General features: G+C 56.5%; 1 pseudogene; it reads left to right on the forward strand.

Moving 5' to 3' along the window:
- Positions 1 to 4,268: 4,268 nt before the first annotated feature.
- Positions 4,269 to 17,294, forward strand: part of LOC148218112 (uncharacterized) — a 135,543-nt pseudogene continuing 122,517 nt past the window's right edge.

A 17,294-nucleotide genomic window follows, 5' to 3' on the forward strand; every position in this document is an offset into this window, starting at 1 on the left:
AAAGTCTCACCATTAATACTCTTCTAGGTTTGCAAAATGCAACTTAAAGGTGAGCTTCTAAAGATCCATTCCGAAATTCTGCCGTCATTAAGAGCCACCACAAATATATAGAAAAATATTCCAATGCAATCAAGTCTTTTCTGCCTCTTCTCCTAGGAGTAAAAATTGCTTGTCACACCCCTGGCCCAAACCTAACTGACAATCTAAAAGTAGGATTAATGTGAAAAATTTTTCTCATGGTGTAATCTTGTCACTGAAACTGCAGGGACAATAAAAAACACTCCAGCAATATCTTTAGTGTTAGAGAGTTAAGACATTACTTGATTCTGGTCAGGATGTGCAACAGAAATAATTTCATCCACACATAGCCCGGGCGTGCAGAGAAAATCATTCCATAAGATGTGAGTTTTACTAGATTATTCCTGAAATTTTACAGTCTGAACCCATTGAAATCCATTGGTTTAGTGTTTATTGCTTCCAGGTTGTGTAGTTCTTAGTTTTTGGTTTCATATTGGACCTGGATTTCTCCTCCTGTGATGTTAATGAGGTCCCACTCCTGGATTTCCTTCTCAGTCTTTTCCAGACCAGGTGTCTCCATCTATGCCGGGGCAGTGTCTGGGGTGGGTGTTCCTTGATGTTTGCTGATGTTTCCTTGATGTTTTGTTGAATGTTGTTATCTTTGTGGGAATCTTTTGGGCTGTTCCCAGTCTGTTGAGATGTTAAACTCATCTCTGTTGAGTGGTGCAACATCCCTTAAAAAAAGCGTTTTAAAATTTCTTTCCTGAGAGAAAGGCAAACCGAGCCTGACTAGTAAAATGAAATGTGAAAAAAATTTAAAGCTTGTATATTTTCCAGTAATGGAATCGCAGGCAGCCCAGTGTGTGAGTGTAATTGAGAGGCAGAGTCCTGGGTGGATGCTGTGAACAGCAAAGTGCCAAGGCAGGCTCTGTGCCAGCCCAGCTTCCTGTGGCAGAGATTTCACAAGAGACAGGATTCTGGCCACAGACTGCTTGAAATATACATCCCTTATCTCCAGCCCGCACTAGGTGGAGAATTCCCAGGGTAAGGAATTGCAAAGATCAATTCCAAGGGAGATAATTGAATATCTGCCCTGGCTCTGGCCAAAGGTTATAATGGCCGGATGCTTGGCCTTCAGCCAAGGGCACACACTGACTCAGAAAACACTTCCTAAATGCAGCAACATGTTGCATATTCATAGCCCTTCATGCATTATTCAGAATCATTCTCCCCAACCTATAAATCATTATTTTTGCCTTCCCTGGGGTTCTGGTGTCCCATAATCCAAGAATGTGAAGAATTTCCTGATTATCTTTTTTACCATTCTCTGAGTTAGTTACATGAACAAAAGCTTTTCACATCAAAATGTTGTAGTTCAAAGAAATATATTTACCACTAGTATTTCTAAGTTGTGTTAATCGCAGATCTAAAATAAACTATGTTCATACAGCAAAGTTTTCCAACATAGAGCATTCATTTTGATATTTTCAAAAAGCCAATAATATAATATGTACTTATAACACACCTAGGATTCAAATTTATTTTCTGAGTATGGAAGAGCTATAGCTGGGGCACCAATCATTTTGTTATTTTTCATTTTCTCTGGTTTTTTTCATTTTCATTTTATTTGTTGCTTTTCTTCTGTGCATACCACAACATTGAGGTTTTTGGGGTTTAGAAAGTGATACAATGTTATGGGTAGAACAGAGAACTCTCAATTCAGGTCCTGCAGTTTCCTATTAATGCTCAGAATTCTTGCACCTCCTTTTCTGTCCTGGATTACTTCTGAGATTCTCCAGACCCTGTCTGGGTCAATACACCACAAACCTTCAGTCAAACTATGTCCCAAATATTTCACCTTTTTCTCCAGCATTTGCGGTTTTTTTTCAAATACTCAAAGATGCTTTTTCGCCTGAACGTTCAGCCACTTCCCAGGGGCTTCTTCTACCACTTCTTGTCCTCCTGATTGCAGCAAATCATCCACATCCTGCATTAACCCAATTCCCTGGGGATGGGGTAAATTCTTGTGATATTTTCTGCAAGGCTTGCCCCAATAAGGCTGGTGCTTCCGTGCATCCCTGCAGAAGGACCGTCCATGTCTTTTCCATTTTCCCTTCTACCTCTTGTTCCCACTCAAAGGCAAAATCCAGTTTACCCTCCTGTGTGAGTGGGCATCCCCAGAAAGCATCTTTGCCATCAAGGACTGAATGGTGTCAGTGTGAGGAGGGCACCTGGTTGAAGATGGTGTAAGGATGTGAGAGCCCCTGGGTGCTGGGGCCCCCTTGAGCCCTGGGGTTCATCCCTCAGGGGCTGTAGAAACTCTGCCATGGCCTTTGCCTTCCCCTTGGCCTTTTCCTCATCCCTTCTTGCATTCCCCTGCTGTGCCTTTGTGACCAAGTGCTCCAGGGGCTTCTTCAGCCCCTCCTGCAGCCCCCTCAGTGCCTGGGGGTGCTCATCCTCTGACAGCTGCTGAGCTTTCTGCTAAATCATTCCTTTCTGCAGTGACCCAAGGAAAATGCTTAAAAGCTAATCTGGATGCTTGCACGTCCAATGCCCATTTCCCAGCTGTTCCTTTGTGCTGCTGCTCCTTGTGCTGTGGCTGCCGTGGCCAGCCCGTATCCCAGAGCCGGTGCCTGTCCTGCCGCAGTGTCCAAACGCGGCCCCCCCGGCGGGCAGGGCCGGCAGCTCCACGGGGCCGGGCAGCGGCCGGGGCGTCCCGCAGCCTCCTGGGGGCCGGGGGCCACTGCCGGGCCTGCAATTGCCGGGGGGTGCTGGGCTCAGGCAGCGCCCGGCGCTGAGCCCCGGCTGCCCCACAGCCCCGGCCCGGCCCCGCAGCTCCCCACAGGCCCCCAGCCCGTGCTCCCGGTGCCGCCCCTCTGCGCCCGCTCCTGCCGCTGCCCAGCACAGAGAAACCCCCTGCAATCCTGACCTCCTTGTGTGCCTGTCCTGGCAACCGGGGATACAAAGGATCTGCAGCAGCTGGCAACTTTTGAGGATAAGAGCCTGCTGGAAAACATCCCGATCCTCAGTATTTTTCTCTTCCTCCTCTTTTCCATCATCCTTTTTCTTCCCACATAGATTGCTCCTGCTGCTTCTTGACTGAACCATATTCCTGCACGCTGCCCTTCACACAATCCTTTCCCAGCACACCAACACCATCCATCCCTTGTTGTATCAATCTGTTCTGGACTTTCCTGATTGCCCCCCTGAGTGTCCGTGTCCTTGATTACCTCTGGGAGAGTGTGCAAACTCGCTCAAGATGCTCCCAAGGGACCCTTCAGAGATATTTTGGGATCATCATCCCTTTGGCCCGGATCCCTTCCTGGCTTTTCCTTTCTACCCTGCATGGGTGCCCTGCCATGTTCAGTCCCCGAAGATCCCACTGTAGTCCCTGCTGAGATTTTCAGTGCTCTCTGGCTGCCGACTCTTCCCAGCCCCCCTGATCTGTCACTCGTCTGTCTCCTGGCCCCAGCGCCCCCCGGCAGGGGAATTTGGGGAGGTGGGAGGGGGGGAGCGCCAAGGCCGGGTCCCCCCGCGCTGTGGTGGCGGCAGCGGCTGCAGTGGGGAGCGAGTGCGGGCGGGAGCGGCCGAGAGCCCAGCGCTGCCCCAGCCCGAGCTGCCCCAGCTCCATCGCTGCCCCTGCGCTGGGATGCTGTGGGTTTGGGGGGAAGAGGGAGCCGGCAGTGGGTGCTGGGCCTGGGGGCAGCAGGAGGAGGGAAGGAGAAGCAGGGTTGGAGAACAAAATGGTCAAATACTGCACATGGGAGGAGCAGGTGGGATTGTGCAGGAGAAGGAGGAATAGTAGGAGGAAGAGGAGTGTGAGGAAGAGCAGGGACACCAGAGGAGGAGCAGAAATGGGAAGCAGCACAATGTTCCACTCCTCCCTGTATCTGCAGCCTCTGCCCCAGCCCCAGGAGCGTTGCTCCCCCCACATGCAGCAGGTGACTGAAGAGGACCATCCATGATTTTCACAGGGGTGTATCTTGGTGTTTGTGAGCTTTATTGGGATAAATGTTGGTGCTTTGATTTTTTTGCTGGGGCTGAATCTTTATATTTTGTAAGGGATTTGGGCTGAAACTTGCTTTTTGGGGAGATTTTGATCTGTGTCTTGATGTTTGGATAATTTTTGTGCTGAATCGTTGTGTTTTGGAGGTTCTTATAGACACAAGATGCCCAATGACTTCCTGAGTTGCACTTTGGAAGGAGGAACCCTCAGCCCAAGGTGCTCTCTTGTGTTTTCCTCCAAACCAGGATTTGTCATTCCCAAGGCATTGGCAGATGGAGGACGAGGAAACTCCTGAGAGGTCCCTCTCGAGAAGGAGCTGCAAACCCAGCCGAGGGAGCTGCGAGGAGGAAAGACCCTCCCTGAGCCGGGAAGGTGGCCGGAGATCCAGGCAGAGCTCAGAGCTGGTGGAGAAGCCTCCTGGAGGGGAGAAGCCCCACAAGTGTTTGGAATGTGGGAAGGGTTTCAGCTACAGCTCCCACCTGATCCAACACCAGAGGATCCACACAGGGGAGAAGCCCTATCAGTGTGGGAAATGCAGGAAGAGCTTCAGGACTATTTCTTATCTGATGCAGCACCAGGTGATCCACACAGGGGAACGGCCCTACACCTGCTTGGAATGTCGGGAGAGCTTTGGATGGAGCTCTGCCCTGAGACAACACCAGCGCATCCACACTGGGGAGAGGCCCTACGAGTGTCCCAAGTGTGGGAAGAGGTTTCTGACCAGCTCCAGTCTCCTCAAACATGAGCGAATTCACACAGAGGAGAGGCCCTTCCGCTGCCCCGACTGCGGGAAGGGATTCAAGGATAACTCCCACCTCATCAGGCACCGGCGCATCCACACTGGGGAGAGGCCCTACGAGTGTCCTGTGTGTGGGAAGAGCTTCTCACAGAGCTCTCACTTGACTAAACACCAACGGAGTCACCACTAAGGGAAGCCCTGTGAGTGCCCCGAGTGTGGGAAGAGCTTCGTGCTCTGCTCCAGCTCCATCCCCCATGGGAGGATCGGTGTTGGATGATCCCCAGTGACCCCCATTGGGCAGAGCCCTGGTGATCCGTGGTCCTGGTGATCCCTGTTGGGTGGGGGAAAGGTGTTGGAGAGATTTCTTTCCCTTTTCCTTGTCCCGCTGTGATTTGGTTGGTAATAAATTCCCTCGCTGTGCCCAGGCTGGCTCTGTTGTTCCCGTGCCGGTGCTCGGGGCGGGATCTCTCCTGTTCCTTCTCTCACTCCCGGGCCTGTCCTCAGCCAATCAGAGAATGCGATGAAGAAGATTCAGTCAATCAGAGAGATCAGCTGTGATGACTCACCGCTTGCCGGGCAGACCCGCAGCACCCAGTGTTCCCCACCTGGACCCGCCCTCCCCGCCCAGTCACGATCCCCCCACGCGGTCCCCTCAAGTCCTTTCCTAGTACCCCCCACTAAATGAACTGGGTGTAACTGGGAAGCTTTACTGGGAACACTGGGAGCAGCTGGGCTTAGGCAGAGTTCCAGCAGGGCTGGGGGAGACACACTACCCTCCCAAAATCAGTGTGTGGATGGAGCGGGGGGTCCTGGCCTTCCGTGAGTTCATGGGGAGGGGCTGCGGCTGCTGTCGGCTCAGGAACTCTGTGGGCAGAGAAAAGGGGGTGACACCCGGCTGGAGGTCCCCAGGAGGAGCACACACACTCTGGGGGCGGGGGAATATGAACCCGGGGTCCCCCCCTCACCTTCTTGCACAGGTAGAAGCCGAGCCCCAGTGCCAGGAAGACGAAGCCCAACACGGAGCCACCAATCTCCGTCAGCACCTTGCTATGAGCGGCGTCTGGCGACATCTCTGGGGGATCACAGGGGTCAGGGCCACCCAAAACCTCTCACGGACATTTCAAGCCTCTCCAAGAATCCTCCCAATCTCCCCCAGCCCACCTAGGGCTCCCTAAAACTTCTAATTCTTCTAATCTCTTCCTGGCTTCCTTGGGACCCACCAAAGCCCCTCCTGTCTCTTTCAAAATGCCATAACTCCCTCCCATTTGCCCCCCACTGCCCCAGGACCCCCACACCATCTCCCAATCCCTTCCCAGCTACAGTAGAACTCACGAAGATCCTCCCAGTCTCTTTGCAGCACAACCAACCTCATTCCAACCCCTGCTTTCCAATCCCTGATCTTTTTCCAGCTCCTCCACGCTCACTCAAATCCTTCCCAGGTATACCCAGCACCCCCAGACTCCCTCCCAGTGCTCTCCAGGACCCCTGGAACCGCATCCCACCCTCCCCAGCATCCTTCAAACTCATTCTCAGCCATTCTAGACCGCCGATCCATTCTCCTGTTTTAATCCAGGCTATCTCAAACTCGCTCCCAGTTACTCCCAGCACACGTCAATCCCTCTCCCAGCTCCCCCAGTGCCTCCCCCACGCCCCTCACACTGTGAGGTCCGGGCCGTGCCCCAGGCTGACGTGCTCCACCTGGTAGCTGGAGCTGACCCCGTGCCGGGGGGGTTTCCAGCAGCACCAGGAGCTGGTAGAAATCCAGTCCCCATTAGGGACCAGATTGGTGGCCACCACATGCCCCGGAGCTTCTGCTGGCCCTGGAACCATCTCAGCTGGATCTCGGCAAGGCAGAAATCCATCACAGAGCAGAGCAGGCATCTGGGGCTGGGCTGGGAGCTCGAGGGCCACAGTGAGATGGGCACTGGGGAGCGCTGGGAGAGAGCGGGGACACACTGGGATCAGCTGGGGTGGGGACTAGGAGAAATGGAAGAGGGCTGTTGTGGAAGTGAGAGGGACTGGGGATGAAAGTGGAGAAAGTGGGGGAACACTGGGAGAGAGTGGAGTGGATTGGGGAACGGGAGAAAGAGTGGAGGTTTGGGATTGGACTGAAAAGGACTTTGAACAGATTTAGAGGGATTGGGAGTGCACTGGGAGAGAGGGTGGAGGTCTGGGAGTGCACTGGGAATGGAATGGTTGGGGACCGAGAGGAATTGAGAGGGACTCTGGTGAAACTGGGAGGGACTGTGAGGACACTGGGAGGGACTGGGATGGACTGGGAGAGCCACCGGAGTCACTTGGGGTGAGGGGGCAGGAGGCCCCGGGGATGGGCACAAGAAGGGCTGACGTGTCTCGGGTGATTCCCAGGGAGGTTTTGAGGGGCTCCAGGGTCATTCCCAGGGCAGGGCCCGAGGGGACACGCTCTGCCCCACGCTCACCTCTGTGCTCCACGAGGAACGGGCTGGACAACTCGTAGTTGTGCCGGCAGTGCCTGTCCAGCGCAGCCCGTCTGTACTCCATCCATTGCGGGTCGCTGTTCCAGTGCCTGGCAGCCTTGTCCCCAAAGGAGGTGTCCCCACGTGCAGCCCCACATCGCTGCCCAAGTGCAGGAACTGCTCCCGCTTGGAGATGTTCCTCTCCACGAACCTCAGCCGGTCGGTGCCGTGAATGAAGTGACACTCGGACTAAACCATCTCCTGGAACAGCGCTGTGTGTGCAGGACACAGGTCCGGGGGTGTCCCCACAGCAGCCCCCCAGCAGCCCACAGTAGCCAAGAGCTCCGGGCCCCCGCCACACGCCCCATGGCCAGCGCCGGGCAGGGTGTGACACCTCCCCCTGTTGGAACCCTGGAAACTGAGGGGTTTGGGCTTTCTGTGCTGACAGGCACTGACCCCCAGGAAAACACTGCTTTTGACCTGAGGCCGTGAAGAAGCTTTCCAGAATTGTGTGATAGAACTGGGATAACTGGTGTGTAGTTTGAATAGAAGTGTGTAATGTCCCATGGTGGAAAATTTAGAATTTGTTGGTTTAGACTATATTAATACATATAAAACAAGATGGAGGTTTTAGGGTGGAGTTTCCTTTCTTTTTCACCTTCTTCACGGGTCTAGGTGGTACTTTTGTAATTAGATAGAAAATTCCACATTGCAGGTCACGGGTCATTGGTTCTTGGGCTATTATGGTGTCTTTTTTTAATTGGACTCATTGGCCCTTAAAAGGGCTTGTAGAGAGAGGTACGTCGCCATTTTTCGCCTGTTAGCTGTAAGTGCTGTAGAACTCACTGTAATATAGATAAGTATTAATAAACATCTGAGTCCGAACACGAAATTCCATGTCTAGAGCATTTAATCTCGACTCTGGAACAACAAAAAAGAAGATAAAACTCGATAACCTCCACCCCAAATTCTCCTGGCGGGGGGCGCTGGGGGCGGGGCGCGGGTGGAGTCCAGGTGAGGAGCTCTGGGCGCTCTGGGACTGCCTGAGGAGTCATCAGCGCCGCGCGCTCTGATTGGCTCAATTATTTTGGTGCCTTCTCTGATTGGCTGAGGAGAGGCCCGGGAGTTGAGAGGAGGACCGGGAGAGATCCTGCCCCAGGCTAGCGGTGGAAGAACATCCAATTAACAAGGCATGCAGATCATTTCCCAGCGGTGCCCACACTCCTGTAGGAACTAAATGCACCGAGGATCTCACGAGGGTCACCAACTCTCTGGCGGCCAAATCCAGCCCTGCGCTCCCTGCGGGTGCGGGCACTCTGGGAAGGGCTCAGCTGCGGGTCAGATGGCCGGAGAGTGGCTTGGTGGTCACCTCGTGTGTGAGGCAGTGATGGGCTGGGGAGATGCGTGGACACCACATGATCAGGGAGCTGACTGGGTAAAGTGACACGGCAACAGCGACACCTGGACTCCTAAACTGGGGTCAGGGACCCTCAAATTGTAATCTGGGTTCTTTAAACTGGGTCTGGAATTCTTAAACTGAGATCTGGTACCCCCAAACTGGGATCTGCAGCCCTCCAGCGTGATCTGGGATCCTCACCCTGAGGTCTCAGCTCTCCACCCTGGGACCTGGGCCTCTCAAACTGGGGTCTGGAATCCTCAAAGTGGGTCTGGACCCTCGCACCGCCTGGATTTTGGACCCCTGAAAAAACTGAGGGGACAAGTGGGGGAGGTGAGGTAGGGGTTTATTTGGAGGTACAAAGATTAAAGGGGGATGGGGAGACCTCAAGGTGGAATTTTGGGTCCACCTTAGAGGGGGGAGGTGAGTGGGAGTAGCCCAGGATGGAGATTTGGGATCCTCAGGGTGGGCTTCGTGGGGTCTCAGGGGGGATTTGGGGGTCCCAGGGTGGGTTCTGGAGGGCCTCAGGGTGGAATTTTGGGTGTCCCAGGGTTGATTTAGGCAGTTCCAAGATAGATTTTGGGGTGCAAGATGGATTTTGTGGGTCCCAGCGCCAGATTTCACAGACCCCTTAGTGGAAGGCCTTTGGGGTTTGAGGATTCCCAGGGTGGATTTTGGAGTTTCACAGTGAGTTTCACCCTCCCCAGGATGGATTTGGGCATCTCAGGTTGGGTTTTGGGGTTCCAGAGTAGGTTTTTAGGGTCGTAGGATGGATTTTTGGGGGTCCTAGGCCGGGTTTTCAGGGTCAGGGGGATGGATTTTAGGGTTCCAGCACCCGCAGTGCAAAGTCCAGGGCGGGGGCACTGTGGGTCAGACACCCCATGGACACCACGTCGATGTGGGGCCCCAAAAACTGGGGGAGGGTCTCCAAAACGATGCCCCCGCTGGCCTCCACCGTCACTCCGGGATGTGCAGCCTTGACCTGCGCCGCAGCCGAGTGCAGCTCCTGGGGGGACACCCTGTTAGCAGGGAGCACCCCCTCCCCAAAATTTGGGGGTACACTGGACATATGGATGTATACTGGATGCTACATAGTGCAGAATCCCCCCCCAAATTGGCCCAAATCTGCCCAATGTGGGCCTCCCCCCAAGAAATCCCCAATTCAGGGATTATTCCACACACTGAGCTCCAAAATTGGGGTGTCCACCCCCAACCCCTCCAAATCAAGGGTTATCCTGATTAAACCCAATAAAAACTCAATAAAAATAGATTCCCACCCAACATCTGCCCAACTGGGGGCACCACCCACCACTGACCTCCAGGACAACCCCAAATTTGGGCTCTCCAATCCAAATGCCTGTCCCCCCACCCAGAACCCCCCAGAATTGTGGCCTCCTATTCAGTCTCCAATCCAGGCATTTGCCCACCCACTGACCCCCAAATTACAGTCCCCACACCTAAAATCCCCAAATCAAGGGTCCCTTCACCCAAAACCCCCCAAATTTGGATTATCCAACCCTCTGGCTCCCCCGAAACTGGGATTCCCCCTGGTATCTTTGGGGCTGCCCCACTTTTACAGCAGATTCCCATTTTACTGGTGTAGCCTCACCCTGGGATGTCCCCCTTTTTAGCCACTCCCCTCGATTTTGGGGGCTCAGCTGGGGATAACAGAGTCAGGATCTATGTGGTTAATCCCCACTTTTTTGGGTTCAACCCATTTCACTGGTCTGCCTCTCTTTTTAAAGGGTCTCGGCCCCCATTTTTGGGGTCCAGCTTCACATCTGGAGGGTCCTCCCATTCTTGGGGGCTCTTTCCAGATTTTCGAAGCTCACCTGGTGGGGGCAGAAGTCAAACCTATGGCATTACCCACCTTTTTCTGAGATCTGTGCCCCATTTTTCGCATTTATCCCCATTTTTAGAATCCAAACTCCCATTTTTGGGGTCCAGCCCACACTTGGGGTACCACCACTATTGGCCCCCTCCGATTTTGGGGCTCACCTGGGGGCTCAGGTTGTCCAGCAGGACGATGTCAGCCCCAGCCCCAGCAGCCGCCAGCGCCTCGTCCGCACTCGAGCACTCGACCCCCAACCGGCGGGTGAAGCCCCCGGCCCGGCGCACCCCCAAAATCATCTGGGGAAGAGGGGGGTCAGGGAGAACCCCAGAGGGACGCCCCAGTGTGGGGCAGGGTAAAATGGGGGCTCCCCCACAGTCATTCACTTAAAATTGGGCCCCCCCACTGCCCTCCCCCCCACATTGATCCCCAAATTTGGGGTCCTCTCCCCCAGAGTCCCCCAATTCAAGGTTGTCTGCTGCCACCAGAGTTGGGATACTCCCAACTACAAACACCAAAATTTAGAGTTACTCAACACATGATCTTCCCCCAGTTCAGGGGTGACCCCCCAATTTCCCTCCCAAATTGGGACCCCCCCCCTCACCCATCCCCCCCAGTTCAGGGGTCCTCCCACATCAGTCCACGCCCAGAATACCCCAGTCCAAGAGTCAGTCCCAAAATTGGTACCCCCTTTAAATATTGGTGCTTCCCCACCACCCTCGAAATTCGGGGTACCCCAAGCCATCACTCCCCCAAAGTCGAGCCCCCTCCACCAAAACCCCCCATTACCTCCAAATCTCATATTCCCCACACCCCCAGAATTGGGGATGTCACACCGACCACCCAGAACCCACCAATTCAAGGGTCCCCCTCCAATCTCCCCCCCAAACTGGGATACTGCTCCTCCAGTCTCCGGCTTTCCCCAAAATCCAGGGATCCTTCCGCCATTACCGCCCAAATTCTGGAGTCCCCCCACACCCAGAACCCCCCAATTCAAGCCCCCTCCCAATTGTCCCCCCAAGTTCGGCGTCCCCACCTGCTCGAGCCCCCCCGCTGCCGCCGCCAGCGCTCGGTGATTGTCCTTGAGGAGGAGGAGTCCCCCCAAACCTGCCCGGTGGGGGTCAGCGCCCCCCACCCCCAGCGCGTATTTCTCCGCCAAGCGGAACCCGGGCGTGGTTTTTCGGGTGCCCCCCACGACCCCCGCCCAGCCCTGGGCCCGGGCCACCCCCACAGCCCTCGCGGCCATCGAGGCTACTCCGCTGCAGCGCCCCAAAATATTGAGGGCGACCCTCTCCGCTGCCAGCACCCCCGCGGCCGGACCCTCCACCTCGGCCACCAACACCCGCCCGGGGGGCAGCGCCGCCCCCTCGGGCACCCTCCAGGTGACCCGGCACCCCGACACCCCGAAAACGGCCTCGGCGAAGGGGGCCCCGGCCAGGACACCCCCCGAGTGCCCCCCGGCCTTGCTGAGCAGCTGCGCTCGGGTCGCGCTGTCCCCCACGGTCGCCACCGCCGCGTCCGGCCAGGGCGCGTCCTCGTCCAGCCGGGAGCGCGCCAGGGAGCGCAGGCGGTGCGGGGGGGGCGGGGGGGCCCAGCCCCGGGCGGGGGGCGGCGAGCGGGCCGGGGGCGAGCGGGACATGGTCCGGGGGAGCCTGGGCAGAGAGACAGAGGCGCTGCTTGGGGGCTGCGGGAGTGGGATTTGGGGTCGTGGGGAGGGATTTGGGATCTTGGGGATGGGTTGTTGGCGTCCTAGGAAGGTCCGTGAGAGGGTCTTGGGATCCAGGAAGGATTTACAGGGAGATATTTGGGCGTTGAGGGGGTTTGGAGGGGTTTTGAGGCGTTGAGGGGGAAATTTGGGTTCGTCTTTGCAGGATTTGGGGAATTTTGAGGGGTTGCTGCAGGGGTTGAGGGTCCCAGGAGGGTCCTTGAAGAGGTGTTGGGGTCTGGGAAGGGCTTGTCGGGAGGTTATTGCGTCCTGGGAAGGGGATTTTGGGCGGCTACTGGGGGGAGGTTGAGGGTCCTAGGAGAGTCTTGGAGGGGATATTGGGGTCCTAAGGGGATTTTGGAGAAGAGTTTTGGGTGCAGGGGGAATGTTGGGAGTTATTGGGGTCCTGGGATGGATCTGGGAGTCCAGGAAGGAGATCAAATGTGGGTCCCGCCCCTCCATAGGCACCCAAAATGTGGGTCCCTCTCCCCGCTCCTGCCCCTTCCCCCCAGCTCAGGGGGGTCCAAAGTCCGGTCCGGAGTGGCCACATCACCCACCCCTCCCCCCTCCCCTTCCCGAGACTCCCAGGTGGGGGAGGGGCGCCCCACTGACCTGTCCAGGGTTGGAGGCGACTGAAGCCCGAATTGGGGCTCGGGGGTTCTTACCTGGGGGGGCGTGCCCCGCCTCGCCCCAATGCCCCACCCTGGGCTGTGATTGGCTGCCCTGGGGGTCCCCACCCCCCAAAAAACCCGCAGGCGGTTTGGGATGGGGGAGGGGAAATTCCCTTTATTGACAGTAAATGAGCGTGGCGAGGGCATTGGGGACACTTGGGTGGCGCCCCACGGACGGGGGGGGCACTTGGGGTGACACCAGATGACATCAGGTGATTCCTCCAACCTGCCCCCCCTAATTCAGACCCTGCCAAATCCCATCAGTGTCACGTGGGGGGGTTACAGAGGCATCGAGGGTGACGGACACATGGGGGTGACAGGAGGTGACAGTGACAGGGGTGTTCCCGCAGTAGCTGTGATAGGAACACTGGGATGTGAAAGGGAAAACAAGGCATGGGAGGGGGAGACGGGGTGGTGGCAGTGCCAGGGGTGTGGTGTTGAGAGTGCCAAGGGTGCGGTGACAGTGCCAGCTGGTGTGGTTGTGACAGTGCCAAGGGTGTGGTGGCACTACCAGGGATGTGGTGGTGACAGTACCAGGGGTGTGGTGACAGTGTCGGGGTTGCTGGTGACAGTGCCAGGGGTGTGGTGACAGTACCAGGGGTGTTCCTCTGGGCGGGGCTGGGGCTGAGGGGTTGGACAAGGTTGGGCTGAGGGCAGAAGATGGAGATGGGGGAAGAGGGGAACAGAGGGACATTGCGAGGGGGAGACAGGGAAGAGATCGAGGTGGGCGAGCCATGGTGGAGGAGACAGCAGAGGGGACATGGAGATGACAGTGGGGGCAGGGACAAGAGAGGACCCAGACATGGAGTTGGGGACCTGGAGAGGACATGGACATGAGAGGACATGGACATGGTGGTGGGGTCATGGGGAGGGGTATGGTAGCCAGGAGGAGATGGTCAAGGAGACCTGGAGATCGTGGAGGTGACCTGGACGTGGTGGTGGCACATGTGGAGGAGACGGGGAGGAGGTGGAAGAGACAGGAAGATGGAACTGGGGACAGAGATGAGCAGTGAAATGTGGAGAGGTGGTGGGGACATGAAGAGGACATGAGGGGGGATATGGAGATGTTCAAGGTGAACGGGATGTGGTGGTGGGACATGAGGAGGGGACAGGGAGATGGTAGTGGGGGCATGGAGATGGTCAAGAGCACCTGGAGATGGTCGAAGGTACACAGGAAGTGGGAGAGTGGGGACAGGGAAGAGCTGGAGGTGACCATGGACCGTGAAGGTGACCATGGAGGTGACCCATGAGCAGAGGGCAGGGTTCAGGTGGGACATGGGCCCATGGGAACAGGGGGATTGGGAATGCTGGGACAGGGGGCTGTGGGGACATGGTGTGAGCAGTGTCAGGGTGATGGTGTCAAGGGTGTGGGTGATGAAGATGAAGGTGATGATGAAGATGGAGCTGTTGGTGTTGTGGTGATGATGATGGAGGTTGATGGTATTGGGAGATGATGATGGCGGTGTGGGTGATGAAGATGATGATGTTGCAGATGATAAGGCTGATGATGTGGGTGGTTGTGGTGATGAAGATGATGGTGATGATGAAGGCCACCCCTGCTCCTTATTGAGGGCATTTCACATCTCGATGGGGACCAGCACTGGCAGCGCCATCGGCTCTGGAGCCTCAAAGATGTCACAGTCCAGAGCCTCAAAGACCTCGCTGTGCTCTGGGAGCTGCATGAAGTGGGGCTGGAGGGGGTCACCAGGGGGTCACTGGACTGGAACACTTAGGGGACACCTTGGGGACACCCAGGCAGGACTCCTGGGGGCTGGGGAGGCTCCACTGGTGTTGGGACTAAGGAGCAGCAGTTGCCCATCCCAAACACTGTCCCCACAGGGGGATTTTGCCAAGAGACAAGCACAGAATGGAGCTCCCTAAGGTAAGATCAAGGTGGGACAATTGTCCTCAGGCCAGCTTGGACCTTGGGGGAGGTAAACAAAGCTGGGGGATCAGAATGGACCCTGGTGGTGGACAAGGAAATCCAACCCAGCACTGGTGCTGGAATCAGCTGTGACTGGGTCAAAGGGAATTCCAGAGGGGCAGATGGTGACCACTGATCCATGGCCACCACCAAGCCCAGAAACCTCCAGCTGAACAGAAGAGTCAGCCTGAGCCTGGAATCATCAGCACCCAAGGCCAGGGAATCGTTAAACCAATGGCATTAGAGAGGGGTGTAGCCCATGAGCACTGATTCCTGAGTTTGCTAAAATGGATAAACAGGGAGAAGTTCAGAATGACCTCAGGACCCCCCACCACCCAGAAGCTCCAGGGGAAGAAGGACCAACAGGACACTGCTGGATCCATGGGTGGTGCTGACCTTCTGATTGATCTCTCTCCCTCCCTCCTCCCTCTCTTCCTGCCCTTCCTCCTTTCTCTCCCTGGCATTTCATTGTTCAGTAAATTCCAGACTATTGACTTTGGTCCCATTTGCCCCTGAATTTGGGCAGAGGCACCTCAAGGATGGGATCTGAACAGCCCAAGATTCTTCAAGTGACCTTAACCCCCTCATTGCCAAGAGCCATGAAGCCACGAGTGCTGATCCTTGGCCAGGGAAGCTCTGTCACTCCCAGACGGAGCAGAGGAGCCAGGGCTCCAGGCTCCTGGCCATGATCCTCTCCTGCCCCGAGCCCAACCTGTGCTCCCTGGGGATGGGGCTCCCAGAGCCCTGGGCAGAACCTGTTTCCCTCTGTGCCCCAAACCCTGGGGGCTCCAGAGGCTGCTCTGGGTGCCCCTCGTCCCTCCCAGCTCCAGGGGGACATTCCAGGGTGTCCCAGCCTGCCCTGCCCAGGGCACACAGTGGTGGGAGGGGAGAGAGAGACCCCAGGGAGCCCCTGGAGTCACTCTGGTCATGGTGGGGGAGGGACTGGAGACTCGCAGGGTTGAACAAGGGCCACAGAACACACAGGGACACGGAACACGGACATGGGAACACACATGGAGATACGAACACACAGGGACATGGGAACACACAGGGACATGGGAACACACATGGAGATACGAACACACAGGGACACAGGAAAACACAGGGATGTGGGAACACACACATGGACAGGGGAACACACATGGAGATACGAACACACAGGGACACAGGAACACACAGGGATGTGGGAACACACACATGGACGGGGGAACACACACCCAGACATGAGAACAGGCACACGTGCATACACAGAGTTGTTTTGCTGAAGGGGTTTATTGATTATTCCAGGGACATTCCCAGGGGATCAGGGGGATTATCCAGAGATGATCATCTCCTCATGCTGCTGGAGGGGGACAGGATCTGGCTCCAATCACCAGTTCTAGACCTGAAAGGCAAAGCCCAAGTCGTGACACCTGTGTCCACTGGGACACGAGAGGGACCTTGTTCCCACCCCTCTCTTTGCAGGGACCTGCAGCAGGAGAAGGGATTTGGAGCCCCGGATACACCTGGGACTGGACTTGGCTCCTGACATCCATGGGGCTCCCAGAGCCTCTCACCCTGGAATATCCCAAAACCTCCCAGAGCCCTTGCTGCTCCCACAGGGACACTGGGTGTCCCCAGAGCCCCCCAGTGCAAGGAAAGCCTTGGGGACAGCTCTGTCCACCGAACCCCAGCACATGGATCAGGGACAGCCCCCTCCATGTCCCTCTGACTTTCCCATGCTCTGCCCACCCCACAGGGCTCAAGAATCTGCCTTGGTCCCCGAGGATCTTTTGTGGGGCTGGAATCCCCCAAGATTTCTCACCAGGGCATCCAGAGGGGCAGCCGGGCATCACTCCCGCAGAAGCTCCACCTGCTCAGCCACGAGGGGCTGGGGAGAAAGGGGGGGTTAGAGCCACACTGGGGGATACTGGGGCTGGTTGGGAGATACTGGGGCAGGCTGGGGTGTACTGGGGCACAGTGGGGTGTTCCGGGGTGCACTGGGGGGTGATGACCAGGAGAGGGGAAGCTCTGGGTCCAGCAGAACTGCGGGTACCCACCTCAGACCTCTTCACTCGTTGGACGCCGTTCTTCTTCTGCAGAGAGATGGGGAGATGTCACTGGTCACCGGGGTGTCCCCAGTCCCAGCGAGGCATGGGGGGACCCAACTGACCCCCAGTTCCCACACTGGTGCCCCAATTCCAGGACTTACCACAATGCATCCACCTGCAGCTCCTCCTATGACTACCTGCAGATGGAGAGCAAAGGTTTAGTCTGGAATGGCCCCTGTGGGAATTCAAGAGTCACAGGTGCCCCCAAGCTCCTTGGCTGTCCCCAGTCTGAGGGGGAAAATCCCTTCTGCTCCCCGCAGTCCCACTCCAGGCAGTTTCACCCGATCCCTGTTCCTGCAGGGACCACGGTGGGGATGGAGACGAGGAGAGCGAGGGGAACTTGGGGCCTCCAAGGAGGAGGGGATGGAGTGGGATGTGAGGGCCCCAAAGACACTGAACTGGGGGAACTTGGGGACCCAGGGGATGGGGCTGGGGGAGTTGAAGGGATGGGAATGGGGGAATGCAGGTGGGGAGGCAGG

This window comes from Sturnus vulgaris, unplaced genomic scaffold (assembly GCF_052056855.1).
Source record: "Sturnus vulgaris isolate bStuVul1 unplaced genomic scaffold, bStuVul1.hap1 Scaffold_195, whole genome shotgun sequence".
Classification (NCBI taxonomy): Eukaryota; Metazoa; Chordata; class Aves; order Passeriformes; family Sturnidae; genus Sturnus; species Sturnus vulgaris.